Genomic DNA, 12,051 nt, shown 5'->3' on the forward strand with positions numbered 1-12,051 from the left:
CTACATTTATAATATGTATTTATATTTTATAATCAAAGGTAGTATCTAGTATTAGGTACTATATAATGTGTCTTAAGGGGGTCCTTAGACTATATTCTCACTTCTCACCACACTTGGAATAACATTTTGCGTGCATGCTGCCAAAAACGATTTCTTTTACAAATACTTCCCATGCTCTGGTTGTGTATATAGGTCACGGAGTCGTATGTATTTATGAGCTACCTATAACGTTTTACCTATACCGATCATCGTAGTCCAGTCGTGTTCGGACCCAACACACACTCACACACATACACTTGGTCGAGGCTCGTAAACAGTAAACACTCTCTATATGATATCCTCTCTCCGTCTATCTTATACAGCTCCACCTGCTCGGTCCGCCGACGCTCGTCAGGAGTTTTTGTTCAGACGGAGGATCAGCCGCCGGGACCGTCACGCGAAAAATCCGTGGTCGGAGCGTAACACTCTTTTTTCTTCCCGAAACACGAACGACCTTGTACACACCGCGGGCAACAAAATAGAAGATCATCTCCTAGCCACTCGTCGTTCCGTTTGGGCCACCAACCATAAAAACCCAACGTTCTAGCGAGATAATATTATAGTAAAACACAAAAAGCATTGGCGAAATAGCAAATGGAATATCATTTATATGACGTGTATAATATTATTATGATAACAATAGTATCACGTTTTAATATATTTTATATATTATATATAATCTATATATGTACATACGTTTTACTAGGAAAGACCCATTCCATAACTCCCTCCTTTCCCTTAACCCGGTACGATGACGAATCGATTGTGTTCCAGTCGAAGTCAAGTGTCTTCATACTCTCTAGTCTCCAAATCAGTACAACATAATTTATACATGTATAATATACAATATTTAAGTGATGTACATTCGCCTGATATAACATATTCAATTCGATGTCCAATATATAGGACGTATCTCGTGAAATTAACTATGCCTAATATAATAATATACGGTACAATCAAGGTGTATATATATAATATATATATTATATTACATATCCACCTTGGGTACAATATTATTGTATAAAGGGCAATCGACGCTGTCGTGGATCACGCTATTCGTGTTCGTCTTGGTACGGCTATTATTATACACGTCATTATTTTACGCGCTCAAATTTTAAATTTTAAACACTTTAAATAGTACATAATATATTATACACACACACATAAATATATTATATTATGGACTGCAATAAATGAGTTGACTTGATGAGTTTCAAAAGAACGTGTACCTACATCATTTCGCTGTCAGCAATTAATACTCTTTAATACGTATTTTAATAGGTTCTCTTCACGTCAGATTTATATATTGTTATATTGTTATGAAAGTTTCAAAGTCAAAAGTAATACGTAGTATAGGTAATACCGTTGATTATAAATATAATATAATCAATGATAATGCCTAGTTATTTTACGAAAATCGTATATGCAGACACACGCTATATCGCATTCAGGGGCAAATTTTGGAATGAACTGCCTTCATGATCATCAACTGCGCTTATGATCTAGTTCGCGTTCATCATGCAGTTACATGCAATACTAGCGCGTTTATAGTATAATGATCACATTCAAATTCAGCTTGATAATGTACTCTGTATGAAAACAAAAGTTTGTTTTGTTGTTAAACGTGAAGTACCTATCCATAATATTTAAATACACCTTAAACTTAAAAGACTACAGTCTACAATATAGACCTACCTGGCGTCCTCGCCACATACTATTATACTGGTATAATTTTATACTACATATTATTATTTTAGTTTATCCAAAAATATACGTATTTAAACATATTTTTTTGGAGTTGATGTTTCTAATAAGGGAAATATACAATTGAACGCACAAGTAAATTAAATATCCCGAAATCGCACGAATTTGAACGCAATTATTATTTCTACTCTTTTCGTGCACTTTGATTTCGTAAGTCAATCGCTACGGACGCGAAACATCATGAAACTGTTTTCACGAAAGAAAGAACTCGTGAACATCTCTTACACACGAATTTATGACAAAAACGTGAAATACGAAATATGCAATAATAATTAATTGTATAGTAACCACCTTTATAGAGTTACCTATGTCCTTTCTACACGACTACATAATATTATAAATCAGAAATCGCAAAGGCCCGTTTTCGGAGTTCACTTTAGGATCGTCAAAAATCAGTAATTTCAAATTAATAAAACTATTAAAATTAAACCTACAACGTTAATTATAAAATTAAAATAACAAAAATTGAAGGGAGTCATAAATAACCAAGAAGAAAATTTGAACTTATAAATGAAGTGCTATAATAGTAGACTCGCGTCCGGAAAAGGATACGGTTTATAATTAATCACAATGTTCTTCTCTACTTCTTTTACCAACGTTTACAGCCGGCTGATTTTTGGAAAGCAGAGCGCACGTAAACGATACATACCTACATCAACAGTTTTATCAATAGACGATTGAACGATTCATTTTTTTCTCCCAGAACTATACGAGGCATATAACAAATATTGCAAGTTAATCATCCCACTTTATATTGCTCAATTGGAATAATAAGATGTGTAAATGATCGATTATCGTGAAAGTAAAAGACATAGGTACGAATGTATAATAATATTTATTAATCACGTAGGTGTAAAACCAAAATGAAAAAAAAAAGTTTCTTTGAGCCGGAAAATTATTGTGGTCCGTATAAGCCACATATAAATACCTATCACAATACCATTGGGTAAATAATTTATAGATATAGGTATATAAAAAAAAACTAATAATAGGCAGTTAATAAATATATGTTGCAAATCTTTTGGTCACATGGCGAAAAACGTTTCCTTATTTAGCAGAACAGGCAGAATATTATTTCCGAAAGAAAAATGTTAATTGTTCAGCGCTGACTACAAATAGTTAGGAATGTTTAACGAAAACGTGTGTAACGGATTAACACCACCAGAGTACGTTTCTTCAATTTTTTATTTTTTGTAATCACGAATAGATTTATTTTCTTTTCAATAAAAGTAACAATAATATAATGGTAAGAATAAAGAAATTAAAATATGAATACGCCAATCTTAAAATGATTTAGTCCATACGAAATTCGAGTAAATCGATTTCGACACACAGTCATTGCAGCTTTTATTTTTAAATAGTTACTTACTGTCTTACAGCAGTAAAATTTGGTGTGTAGTGTATTTTATTGAATGTATAAATGGATATAATATGTATAAACTATAATTAATATAGATTTTATTATATCAAAATATGCATGGTGTATTTTGTGTCATTGTGGTTGTATATTTTAAAAACTATTATAACTATACTATAATTAATAATTATAGTAGGTATACTAATTATTATTATACATATTGGCATATTGCATTACCTAACTTATTGATGTAAATATTTAATTAAAATGTTTTTTTATAAAATTGAATCGATAAATATATGGAATAAATATCTCTTGATGTAAATATGTTATCACTATTTACAATAAGATCTTATGTCGACATTTGTAACAACCTATATGGGCGTTTTGCGTTTGGACGATCTTCTTTAATATCTTGGGATGTTGTATTTTATCAATTCATTTTTACAGACTTGGGTTGTTCATAAATTCCACGAGTATGAATAAAAATCAAGTTAAAATATTATTAAAATTAAAATAATTTGTTAGTTAAATGTAAGTGCGTGTAATTAAAAATTGAAATTATGTGCCATATTTAGCTTGATATAAAATTTCCTATAGGTTTTATATATTACTTTTATCTTAATCTTAACAAATATAAAATTGTATCTTTTATATTGTATCATACTTGCCAAACACATTACTTTTATTATGTGGGTAAAAACGTAATTTTCCAAATCGCATGACGCTCAACCTAGGTGTATATATATTATGAGATCGCAAAATAATAAGTTGTAGATGTATTTACCGTTTTATCATATATTATATAGGTAAGTACCTAACAATTAAAATAATTTGAATCTATAAAATTATTCATACTTCACACGTATTATATAAAAATCAAAGATAATCAAAGTAAGTGAATTAGCAACCTACATCATATATTTTATGATTTTTATAATTTTCTTTTGAAATCGATATTATTATTTAAATTTTTCAAAAAATCATATTTGAAGGTTATAGCTTATAAGTTGTTATAGGTACATAGATATTAGATAATTAATAACAAGAATGTAATATTATTTTTTATCTTGTATCTTATAGAATATATTTATTGTAATTTGAATGCACCTATTGGTAATATACCTATAGGTAAAGAAAACTATATTAAATACGGTTGTTTTGAATTTATTTTTAAGGTCAAATGTATAGATACCTTAATATGGATTTTACCCGTTGATTGTTTGTAAAAATAAATAAATATTTTTATTTAATGGCTGAGTTTGTCTTACACCAATGGTGAAATAAAACATTAAAACCAAAGAAAATCCTTTGCTGTATGTAATAGATTTCGAGAGTACCTACCTATAGGTATCACTCGTAACTGGTATGTCACTGTAGGTAATGGATGTGTTCAACTACAGAATTCAATGATAATTCATTTATCATTATACCTATACGAAAAATGATTCTGAGCAATGAAGCGAGGGTGGTTCAGTGTATATTTTTCTATAAAGACAGTTTATGTTATATAATATAATATATTTATATTGTATAATCTTTTATTGTACCGAATTAGTATTTTTTTAACTCAAATAGTGGTGTAAATATAGGTTCAAAAATCAAAGTGTAAATAGCTTAGCGTTTATTACCTATATATAAACATAAAGTATATATCATATCAATATAAAACTATAAATACTCTTAGGAATCTACCTATACAAAGGCTTGCTTAGGAGCACACACTCAAAAAACAAAAAAAAATATCTAACATACGTCGTTACATTTCCTCCACCTACTAGACCATCCACTTGACTTGTCCCATTTAGTGAATTTAAAATACGATATTTTAATATATAAAGCAACCACTTTTTGGTATTACGCGGGATTCAAATTTGGGGTCAAGCCAATCATATGACACCTATATGTATTTTGATAAATAACTGGATTCACGTGGTATTAAATAGCCGTATAGGTATAACCTGTAATTATAGTGTATTAGTACAGTAGATACAAATACCTACAGGTTATGAATCAGCAACTCAGATTACACAAAATTTATTTTCAACCCATCACTCTAACCAAAATCCCCTGATCTATCATATGTTATCAATCAACATCCCTAAAAATCCAGCAGTGACTTTAAAGAAATTGACCATGAGCCGCTTTTGAATAATAATGTAAAAAAATGTAAATGTAAATGAAAAAAACACAACTTAACTAAATAATAGGAGGTCCTGCGGTAAATAAACGGTTTCCTCACTTAAGTCCATGGCTTAATATACAAGATTATTGTGCACAAATAGCGAATATTGATATCAAACAAAAATAAAATGACAGCGTAAGGGTACAGTCCATTTCTTAGTATATATCATAGTGTAGCCAGTATATAGGTTGTCCCCTAACGCTGCCATTTTAATTCCTTAATGTGATAAAATGATATAGTGGGGGTATTAATGCAATATCCTAGTATATTTAATCCATGACTTAAGCCCATATAATTGATAAAAAAGTGTATTTATGTACCTATTTTATCTATTTAAATTTAGGTACTTATTATGCTTCTTGTATAGATTGTAAAAAGTTTTTATATAGGTAATAAAAAAAAGCATAAATATTTTGAAATTTGAATTGTCTATAGGTAGAACGTAGAAACATTAGACGTAACAGTGGAATGTCAAATCAGAATCCAAAATTAATCGTGATAACATTATATTTGTATATAGACATTTTAATATTTTAACTGTAAAACGTATGTAAAAAAAGTGTTTTAAAAATAATTTATTATTTTTAAGTATTGTATAATACGCTAGTCATTGTTTAAAAATGAAATATGTTATAATATTATACGCGATGTCACCTATCCAATTTTATGGATGTGACGAATTGATCTAACGGAATCTATTTTTAATTACCTCTTGTGATTAAGAAAAAATATTTACTGAACGCGTTCAGTATATATTTTTTCTTAGAAATAGCTGTTTCGGAAACATACCGCAATATATTAATTACACTCCATCTGACCGTGGCACAGGTAAAATAATAAAAGTTTATTGAAAATATGCAGGTGCCTAAATTGGCGTTCGTTGTTCCGACGTAACAGTAACCCGGTTTAGTTTTCTTTCTTGAACATATACGTGGGTGCTTTAAGTGGAAAATCATTAACGTTTTTCAGAGCCTATACTGTGGGTATAATATATACTGGGCAGATGAACTCAACCAAGTGGAAACGCTGACCATTCACGGTCTGTGGGTCACACCGGCTCATGTTTATATATCCTCATCCTGGTTCAATGTATGGACACTATTATCATAACTTATGCGTATAGCCGTATAATATAATATATATTATAGTTTACAGGGCATGTCAAATTTAAAATTTTATTTCCAGAACATTAAATAGTAACTATATTAAACTAGATACATTTATTTTATATAGGTACTTGTGCAGTGAGTTGTGTCTTATTTTTAATATATTTAAAAATTAAAATGTAAATGTGTTATTCGATTATTCGAATATTTATTTTTTTATTATTTGAGATATTCGAATTTTGATAACTGATAGGTATATTATTAATTATAGTGGGTAAACTATACCTATTAATTGTAATATAAAAAATGGATTTATACGTTCTTTTTTATAAATAAATAACATCATACTATGGTAAATATAGTTATTATTTGGGTATATCGTATATTGAGGTCCGGTGAAATTTTTAGCTATATAAGGAAAATTATTTACATTAAATATAACAACTAACGATTCTTACTCGTAATATTTATTTTAATTTATAAAGTATATATATTGTTTTATACAGTCACATAGAACTCTGAATTTTAGTTTTTAGTTTTATCTGGAATAACTGTTAATAACAAATAGTTATTAAAAATCCTCATGCACTATAATACATTTAAAGACTTTTTTAAAATTAATATACTAAAAAGTAGAAAACTGTTATATGTACATTTCGACCACAATTAAATTGGCACTGATCGCCTTAATGGTTACTTTTAAACTAATATTGTTTTGTAGTAATTAATTAAATGATTGAAATGATAACATGTTAATATCTATGTTTAAAAAATAATCTTAGATAAATTATAATTTTACCAAAAAACATTTTATTATAAGATTTTTACTTTGTGTTTTTTTTAGGTTAAGGTTAGTTGTTCAGGTTGAAAAATCTAGTAAATAACAACAAATATAGTAGATATGTATTATTATAAATATAATAAGTTTAAACATTTAAATCGTCCAAGGTATTTTCATTTTTTTTAAAGAATAATAATAATACCTACATGGTTAAATATAAGACCATGCATTTTTTATATTATTACCGAATGATACTTCTATAGTGTTATAACTTATAAATTAGGATATAACCAATAGTTTTTTTAAATACATAGTGTAATGTATAGTTTTGACTGTAACTAAAAAACTACCCTTAAATTACTCTAAAAAGCAAAATTGTATTGTTAGTTTTGAATATTGACAAGATAGTAAGTATACCTATAAATGTATATAATATTATAAATCCAAAATAAATAAACATTTACAAACAATAATAGGTACTATTAATAAATAGTAAATAATGGTACTATTAATAAATAATGGTGGCGTAACTTCAAAATTTGGGCTTGATAGCGAAATATTTAACGGGGCCAGGTATATAAGAAGATCTGAATGGGTGCATTCACCTTAGTAAAATTATTTTATACATTTAAAAAAAATATAATTGCATGTTTTATTAAATGTACATATTATTATTATTAATGTAATAGGTACTTAATATTACGTAGGTACATACAAAAAATCAGTACCTAAATAGTTATAGTTATAATAAATAACAATTCAAATAAATATAAGACTCAAAACTTAAAACATTTTATCATTTATAATAAATGAAAAATAAATTATACTACTTCTGGTCTCTATGCGAAGGGGTCCGGGTGCGAACCTCTGATCCCTCTTATAGTTAAGCTACTGAATTTATTCAAAATATACTATAAATATTAAATAATCATAATACACATCCGTCATCTACCCAACGATTTCAAATTTCAATGTAAAGCTGGGTTCACATCTATACGTCGTTTATCGTGTCGTGTACCTTTTAGCTTTAAATTGTACTCTCGTTCTGATTAATCGTTGTAACCATAGTATTATTCACTAACCATGAACCACCGAGAAATTCCCTGAGTTGGGCCGAGCTCAACTTGTGAACTTGACAAGATAAACGATGTAGCTATGAGCCCCGGGTATTGGGTGTACAATGTACTGGAAGAAAAACTGGAATCATATTAATAATAATGTACGTACATTTGATAGTAATATTGTCAATATAGAGCCAACAAAGTTTTATAGTGAAATTGATAAACCTTATTGTTGAAGATAACAGTCTACTAAATGTGTAATACCAATGAGACAAATTGTCAATTCAACAATATTTATGGTTGAATAACAATACACATATTATAATAATCATAATTATATATAGTTGCCAATACAATAATGTTTTTTAATACTACAAATGGCATCGTCGAACCAAAAAATTATAATTTTTCTAGAAATTTAAATTGTATATTTAACAATATACATTTCATAATAATAACTATACGTATTCTTGTCAGGACAATAATTGTATACCTATATAAAATATGTATAAAACCCTGCTAAAACAATGGCGGATACAAAGGAAAGCGATGAGGCGATCGCCTCCCCCCCTGGGGATCTTCTGGATCCACTACTGTGCTGAAATACCCATTTATACAATATAGAATATACGAGTATAATATATTATATTATAGGCTACATAATTATAAATTAAAAATAATATATACTATATTACTATGCATTATACAATAGTCAATAATATAATACATTTATAACTTATAAGCTATATTGGCTTAGCCAAATGGTAGTGTTCACTCGACACTCGACAACCGACGATTTTAATTTTTTAAACAGACATCTTTCGTTCTTTGTAAAAAAAAATAAAATAAATAATATAGTTTTTGACAAAATGTTATTTGCGTAATATCTGACATCGGTACGTATTCAATAGCTTAAATTGAAAATAGGTGATATATATATGCAGACTGCAGAGTGTATCTATTTAAGTCATTGCACACATATAGTTTGTTTATAATTATATTACGTATAATTAGTAACGTATATATATTACGTACAATTTAATTTTAAAAAACAATTTTAAATACCTACGTTACTTTATTTTTTGGAACAATTTAAAATTTCTTAACAATGCAGATGTACCGTTGTACAAACAAAAAACCAGATCCACATAATTTTTTTTATAAAGGTTGACCATTTTTATTAATAGATGTAAGTATATGTAAGTTCTTATTTTTCTACATGAATCTTTTGATAGTCAAATCATAAATTTTGTTCAGTAAGTACAAAAGTACTGTATTAATAATTTACTAGGTAGGTACTACTCTTCATTAATAGTTTTAATTGAGACAATTGGAATTTAAAACTCACCTGGTGTAGGTATATATAATCCACGGTTTGTTAGCTGCAACAAGGACATAAGCTCCGTGGAAAAATATATAATATCAACCGCTTAATTCGTTAGTTGCGAGCGTCGCAGGCCAGTTGGCTGTGCCCGTGTAAAGTTAGAACGATGATAGTGGAGATGTATATTAATTATATTATAATTGACGAATATTGTCACTGCAGACAACCGCACAAGCATAGGAAGCTGACGAACCAATTGTCAGTGCACTGGAAAAATATCATAATCAACGTGAGAGGAAACGTGCGACGACTGGAAAACGCGTGCGGCGCGAGACTGAGGCCAGCGAGACCGTGCAGACTTCAGAGTCGGCGGCCGGGGAACGGTGATGAACTCGGACGTGTCGGCGGACCGCGCGCGTGATGTGAACCGGAAAATTCAATTCTCATCCGTTTTTAGCGGGTCTCCACTCGAATAGATCGTGACGGCTCACAGCGTCGCCAACCACGGTGAGGTGATCGGGGGGAATCCCGTGCGCGCATGTCCACCGGCACTGCGACGACGGGCCGCCTCTAATCAGTAGGACAACGACTACAACCACGATTAAAGATAATATAATAGTTACCCGACGGACTATGTCACAAGCACGGCTATAGATAGTACTATCTTTAATCGTGGTCACAAGCAATATCTCATGGCAATTGAAATTACTTTCAGAATCAGCTGTTGAACTAACTTAGTGCGCTCTCTATAATACTAATATGAGATAATATTATTATATCAATATAGTATAATAGTACATAAATATTCCACTGCTGTCAAGAGCGCTGCAGAATTGTTCTTATCATGAGAGTAATATTAAAGCATAGATATATAATTTATATATCTATGTATTAAAGACAACTATTCCCACAGAATAGTTATTGTATATATCTGTGACTATTCCATGCTCGTTGGGCGACCATTATATCTTTAATCGTGCTACCATGGCTAAATAATGCGTGCTACAACGTAGTTGGGTAGAATAATTGTGGAAAGCACGGTTAATATCATAGATAATAGTACATATTCACCACGGTCCACGGTCGTAGATAAATCTACAACAGTTTACTGTGATATTCATTATTCACTATCGGTTGTGACTTGTGGGTAGGACGGTGCAAGTTGTCGTAGGACGTCAATTTTGTTTATCTGTTTATTTAGATAGTTAAGTTATAATGGAAGCACGCCAAAAAGCCACCCGACATAAGGCCACGTGATAACGACAAAAAACCATTCGACAAAACACCATCACCAAAATCCGACAAAATGCCACCCGACAAAAACCATCGTACCACACTACCAACCGTAAATTTGCGAATGAAAATCGTACACTAATGAATCGTCAAAGAGCCACTCGACAAAATAACACCATAATCATAATTCGACAAGATGCCACTCGACAAAAAACCATCATACCACGCTACCAACCGTATAAATACGGTAACATTATCGTATTAATACGATACAAATATCGACAAAATGTCACTTAAATTAATTATCAAAATGAATTAAGTTTTTGGCGCTTGATTAGAAACACTAATCAGATAATAGAATCTATTAATAAAGTCAAAATCAAGAAACCGTATTCACAACTCTTCTTTAAAATTGTGCATCAGGATGTTCAAAGAAAACTTGGTTTCTAAAAATCAATGCCGATTATCACATTAATTAGGTATCTAAATTCTAAATATAAGTAACATATCCGTCATAATTATTTGTTAATATTAATCTATAATTTAATAATTTGTGCATTTTAATATAATATGTAAGTAATAGAATAAAATATAAATAATAATATAATTTTTTTCTTTTGGCTTCCACCGGTGTTTTTTGTGTACTTAACAAAAGTGAAAGTGTAAATTGGCCCGCCAACTACAAAGGTTGGATCACCCTGACTCACAATAAGGTATGTGGTTTGTCTCGGTTTAACAGTATAGTATAGAGACGTTTATAATGATATGTATATCAGTATACTACGCTATTATTAGAATGAAAATGCCAAGGTAATCAAAGTAAAGTTTAAAAAAATGTCTTTGTGGTAACAGGTTTAGAGAATTCTTCGTCATTGTGTAAGTATAATATAGATGCACTCGATAATGGATATTGTGTTACGCATTTAGCAAAATCTTTATTACCTATAAAAAAAGTTTAAAAATCGTTAATAATTAATAAATAGAATACATTTAAATTATATTAATAGCATGTACCTAAATTATAATTTTTTTTTTTTAAAAAGAACTTTTAGATATCCAGCTGTTGAACAACTTGTATGCCATTCCAACCATAAAAATGCTCGCTCTTATTTAAATAAGATTGATCGACAAGTTTCTACACTTTATAAAATATATATATCAATAAAATAGTTTTTAAATTTGCTTCAGACACAAAATCAAT

The 12,051-nt window shown here is 29.5% G+C and overlaps 1 protein-coding gene across 2 annotated transcripts in view; it reads right to left on the reverse strand.

Annotated features, from left to right (window-relative positions):
• Positions 1-10,049, reverse strand: part of LOC100159383 (cadherin-23) — a 37,302-nt gene extending 27,253 nt beyond the window's left edge. For both annotated transcript variants that reach the window (XM_001948115.5, XM_016808183.2), the window contains exon 1: positions 9,642-10,049. The gene's annotated coding sequence lies outside the window, so the exon portion shown is untranslated. The remainder of the gene's footprint in view (positions 1-9,641) is intronic.
• Positions 10,050-12,051: the final 2,002 nt, after the last annotated feature.

This window comes from Acyrthosiphon pisum, chromosome A2 (genome assembly GCF_005508785.2).
Source record: "Acyrthosiphon pisum isolate AL4f chromosome A2, pea_aphid_22Mar2018_4r6ur, whole genome shotgun sequence".
In the NCBI taxonomy this organism is placed as follows: Eukaryota; Metazoa; Arthropoda; class Insecta; order Hemiptera; family Aphididae; genus Acyrthosiphon; species Acyrthosiphon pisum.